Genomic DNA, 6,042 nt, shown 5'->3' on the forward strand with positions numbered 1-6,042 from the left:
AAATAACTTTAAAAACAACATTTCACATTTGTCATCAGTTAAAGGAAAATTTTAACATCAAAATATCATTGACTTGAATCATTTAAAACACAGTTTATGTTTGCAAAGTTCTATTAAAAATAAGCTAGGGACAAAGAACTGATCAAAACTCATGTCTATTTTCGAAAAAAATCGAAAGATAAAGTGAAGTTTTTAAGGAAACTGTTTCCAGAATTCCTTCTTAATATCTGGGATGTGTGGAAGTAAAGTGATAAGGAGTGTGATCTAACAGTCTGCATAAATTTCTTGTGGGCTTTTTTTAAGGAATTTCATTGTAGACTCTATGTAGAACGAGCTTTCGTCTATCAGCTGTGATTGCTCTGTGATAAAAACATGCACTGATTCATGTTGCTATCCGTTGAAACCAAATCGCTATATTGCAATTCGTAAAATGTTGGAGTGAAATAAACTGTTCACATGACAGACACAATAAGGAATATTGATAAATACCTTGGCCGTCTTAGAATGCGTGGAGACTGATATGCTTTTATTTTTTGTGTATAGAGAGAAAATAAAGGCAAACGAGTCCCATCATTTATTTCCAAGCCTGGAATTCATGCAAAAGTTCTAAGAACTCATGGAAATATACAATGTTCCACCTCATGAACATTCAGTTCAATAAAACATACTTTTAGTTAAATCATAGTTATTTTATTATAAATTCAAAATTAGAACTTCATTTGCAATTTTCTCAATTGTGAGCATTTCCATATGGGACTCTTATGCTTTTATGGGCAGTTGTGCTCATTGCCCCTGTAATAGCACTAGTAGCAAGCCTTTGCAGTTATTCGAACTTGAGTTGAATGGTTTTTTCCTTGGTTTTTGGCCACCATATCAATGCTGCATATGTTATTCTCGGTTTTACTATAGCCGTGTAAATCCAATGTATCATTCTAGGCTTAAGTCCCCATTTTTTCCCCAATGTCCTTTTGCAAGTCCAAAAAGCACAGGTAACCTTGTTAAGGACTTGTGTTACGTGTGCATTCCAGAGAAGCTCACTATCCAGGATAACTCCAAGCTATTTAACTTCATGGAGACTATAAACGGAACACTGTTTAAATAAACACTGTTGAGATTCGTTTTTCTTCTTTTTGTAAATGGTACAAGTGTAGTCTTGGAAGGATTCATGTTTAGTTCTTCTTTTCTACACCACGAGAGCGTATAGTTTAAAGCTAATTGCATTCGTTCTGAGATAATCTCATCGAACTTACCACGGACTATGATAACCACGTCATCTGCAAAACCGATCACTTCAAACCCCAGTGACTCTAAGTTTTCCAAAAGATCGTTTACTACTAAGGACCATTTTTAATAGCTCACGCACGCTTTTCTTTCTACATATATTTTTTTTTCGATCAGTATAGCTAATCATTATCAAACACCACAAGCGAGAGCCATGTGAAAGCTTTACACGACACTTGCAAAGCGCAAATCCGCGCGTTAAACTGCAATAGAACTCCCAGCAACAAGCTGTCACCAACTGTCTGCTCTGCTATGCATAACCTGCATACTCCATCACCAGGGGACTATAAACGTCAACATTTTGCCTACCAATCATAAGTTCATCACGGCGTCAATATTTTATTTTAAATGCTTACAAAACCTTTTCATTGAAAGTGCACATTGTACTGAAAACAAATGTTAAGTTCTTGTTTTTTCCATCTAAAACGCTATTTATTCGAGAATAAGTGTACCGGCAATTTAGGACGTTTACTCTATTTCACTAGTTTTAGGGCAAACCAGCCAAAAAGTGGGTACCAGAAACGCTGGAACCAGAATCAATGAGTGGTAGATGGAAAATGAATGAAGTTTGACAAGTTTGACAGGGGCTCTAGCCCTTGTCCATCACCCATCCACCAGCCAGCCGCGAGAGTATATAAAAAAATCAAGTTGCCATAGTCCATACACAGGTACACGGGTTGGCTAACGCCAAAGATGACTAGAACAAGATTCCTGACTTCCAGTTTGTTTCATATATATTGCCCACGACACCTTTACAACTGTTAGTGCTGCCATCTGATGACTTAAATTCGCATAAAATTATGGTTAGGCCGTTACAAATTTTATTTTCATTTTATGTCAACCCCCCTCTTCAAAAATTTTGAATATTGGATGGGGAAGAAAAAAAAAGCTCACACCGTTTTGTTCATTTCATTGGTTTTCCGACAGCATAAATGCTTAATTTAGCAACAAAGCAAACGAAATGAATAATAATAATAATAAAGTGTTATTTTTCAACATTTATTTGAGTGCAAGTTACAAACGTCATAACTTGCACACAAACTTTGATCAAAGATATTTCTTTTTTTTTCGGTTCGGTGTTATTTATTATTTGCCACCTCCTCTGCTAACGTTGATAACCTTGGACATAAAAAGAATTCGAAATTTGTATCAGCCTTATTAGCAAAATAAATTTATCGTGCATAATCCGCCAGATGGAAACGAAAACTAGATGACATCACCATATGAGGATATTGAAAATTAGTTGGCCGCACCGTGCAAGGATATTGGAAATCAGATGGCAGGACCATACAAGGATATCGAAAATAAAGTGTTTCACCTTTCGCCACCTTACCGTCATTTTCAAATTACCAGTATACATATTAGTTCGACTTTTGTTCACGCGCAGCGACAATCATTTCCGATGTATACAGCAAGTCAGGAATCTTGTACTAGTCATCTTTGCTAACGCCGAGTACGCACACGAATCGATGTGAAACGAAAACGAGCGAAAGAACTCTATAAATCTATAAAGATGCGTTTTTTCTTTTTTTTTTCTTCGGATCAGCTCGCGAGCGGATTGCCTGCATCTAAATAGATTCAGAAAATCAGTTCTTTCGCTCTTTTCGTTCCACTTTTGCCATCCATTCGCGTGCGTTCTCGGCGTTAGCAAGCCTGTGTGTCTGTATGTGAGCTGTGGCCAGTAAATTTCGTTTCTTATAGCGAATTTCTTTATTCCACTGTGTGCGGGCAAAACTGCCGAGGGATAATAAAACGTCATCGCCATTTAAGACGCAAGTAAGAAAGAGATGCCAGATAATTGTTTACGAACTTAGCACGTGCAGTAGTGGGTTGAAGCTGAAAAATTTGACAGTGCACTTCGGGCAGCACGGCAGGTCAAAACTGGGTCAAAAAGCGAATAAAGAAGGGTTTTGACAGCAGTTATTGCGCTTCCAGGTCAAAACGAGGTGAGCTGGTGGAATAAAGAAATTCGCTATTAGTCTCGCGGCTGGTGGATGGTTATGCAAAGGAGAGCAGGTAGCCGGCGGTAGCTGGCATTTATCTTTCTTATTTTTAATGACTATAATGCAAGTCAAGCTGTTTTTATTTCTAATTTCTTAAAAATAAGAAAGATAAATGTTTCATGACGGACCCAACACGTCAAGATGTTGCCGTTGGTAGAGACGGCAACAGACTGGCGCTTTTCGATCTCTTACTGATGCAGTAAACCCCACTGCGACGTGAGAGATACGACACAAAAGCCAGCCACCAAACAATACTCTCTACTGAGTAAATGATGACGTGCGATAAAGTGTGCAAGCGATACAAAATAGCTGTTTAGCGAGGTCGTCTTATACGTCATGCGGTGGTGTAATTGGAAACGCATCTGACCGGTGATTAGAAGTTGTGGGTTCGAGTCCCACCTGCTGGACTATATTTTTCGTAAATTTCTAATTTACTATTTCCCCAGTTAGTACATTTTTCAATCGTCAGCTCCACATTTACTGCTTGAAATAGAAATAAAAACATCTTGACTTGCATTAAAGTCATTAGAAAAAAAGAAAACTTATAAAACATACTTTCCTGAAAAGTTATAGAAATGATGTAGAAACATGTTTTATTTGTGAGAAATACGTAAACATGCTAGGGTTCAGGTAAAATATGCTGTTTACGATCATTTCGCCGGTGACCTTTTTGCACTTTTAGTTTTTTCTTGTACTCTAATAGCGCTTTAAATAGAGTCGCTTAAGTTTCATACAGTAACAAAAGTCATGAGCTATGACAAAGACTAAGATTATGCTCCAAATATAAGAAATATAGCATTTTTATATATTTTATTTCGACATATTGTCGCAATTTTTCAGACTAAATCTAAAAAAATGTCAATTTCTAGTGTGTTTCAGCTGGAGATTCACGCTCTAACCAAAAAAATCAAATATTAAACAATTATAAATTTCCAGAAATGTTCCGAATTCCATACAAAACGCGAAAATTTTCATAACGAGATTTGTTTGTGTGCGTGAATAGACAAAAATGTAGCATACCTTCTAGAACTGTCATTTATACCTGGCTCTTGTGTAGTTGTGGTTTGAGGGGTGAGTCTGTTATTCCGAAAACTTTTCGGCATTGGCGATTGTCATAAAAATCAAACTAGGTAGTTGGGAAAATTATTGTGAGGCAAAAGTTCTCAGAAACCGCTTTACCATAGCTTTTTCTTAGGTTTTTTCGAGAGCACACGTAATGTGAAGAACTTTCTGAGGTTTATCTCAAAAGTGATGAAAAAAAACGTTGAAAAAACGTTTTTCAAACAAAAACTTTCCCGTTCCCGTAGTAATGAAAATACCGCTTTTTAGCCCACACGTGCATATCGGCCACCTTCCCTTTTTCTGATGCGGTTTAAAACTCCTGTCCCGGAAGCTGTTTGAAATCCGCCTTCACATAAGTTTCGTCGTCCATGACGACACAGTCGAACTTTGTGAGCTGAGTCGTATATAGCTTTCGGGACCGCTGCTTTGCCGACGTGTTTTGTTTATAATCGCGGTTCGCCACCTTCACCTTCTTGAACGCCCGCTGTACACTAATATGGGAGACATTGAGCTTGCCAGCGACGTCCGAGATGGAGAGGTTAGGATTCTGTTTATATTTCGCCACCACTTTCTTCGTCGTCGCTGCCACTTCTGGATTACGATTGCCGCCGCTTCCAGGCTTCCTGGCGGTCGACAGACGCTCGCCGAACACTGTCAAAACGTTTGTCACAGTCGATTTGGCCACATCCAGCAATTCTGCCAACTTGGCGTGCGAGAACGTCGGATTCTCTTGCTGCGCGAGCAAAATTTTAACACGCTGCTCCTTTTGCTTGGACGCCATTTTAAAAACTGGAAAGCAAACGGTAAAAGTGCATCATAGCAACGATTGTATGTACACTCTACTTCCAAATGCAGCATTTCGGGGTTTTCAATGCTTCTATTACAGATATAGGCCAATTTGACGTCGACCAATTTTTGCGCGTTCGTCTTTTTTTTCAAATGACGCTCTTGTTCGAACGAAATTCGCATCAGTTATGTAAAAAAAAAAAACAAAATAATAATTGGCAGTAGGTACAGACTAATAAAGCTCTTCAAGCGTATCAGTTTGTCGATTATTTATTCAATTGATTGGATATCTATTTTTCGTTATCGGTCGCAGTCTAGCGTTTGCAGATCAATGTTTAAGTTCTTTGAATATGTTTCGGTTGCAAGGGTTTTATATTCCAACAGGGATATAATAATTTTTTGCAAGTAAATACCTCCTGTCTACTACTGGATCCAACTCATTAACATTGTTTTTAGAATAGCTGAACGAATTTATACGATAAAACTCAGTACACTGAACAGTTTCAAAAATGTTTGCGCTTCGAAGCCTCGGGTTATAAATAGGACGAAACGGTCTCAATAGATTCCCAGCTGGTCTTTAGGTACGATGCTGATCTAACAAGTCAGTCGCCATATGTTCGAGTCCCGGCTCGGAAGATACTGTTAGTAGAATCGTAGCGCGTGCTCCGCAAGTGTCCTATACACTAAAACAGTTGACTGCGAAGTCTCTGTATAAAAACAGAAGGTCGAGTTCCGAATTGGAACGCAACGCCAACGCTTTGCTTTTTGCTCTCGACAGCATCGAAAAAACCATACCAAAGTACCTGCACTTATTATCGCACTGATTACGTCGAGAAATTTACAACTCTCCATGGCTGCCTGGGGGCAATCAGTATCGATAAATCAACATCTTATCATACTGTATACTGGC

This window comes from Wyeomyia smithii, chromosome 1, assembly GCF_029784165.1.
Source record: "Wyeomyia smithii strain HCP4-BCI-WySm-NY-G18 chromosome 1, ASM2978416v1, whole genome shotgun sequence".
NCBI lineage: Eukaryota > Metazoa > Arthropoda > Insecta > Diptera > Culicidae > Wyeomyia > Wyeomyia smithii.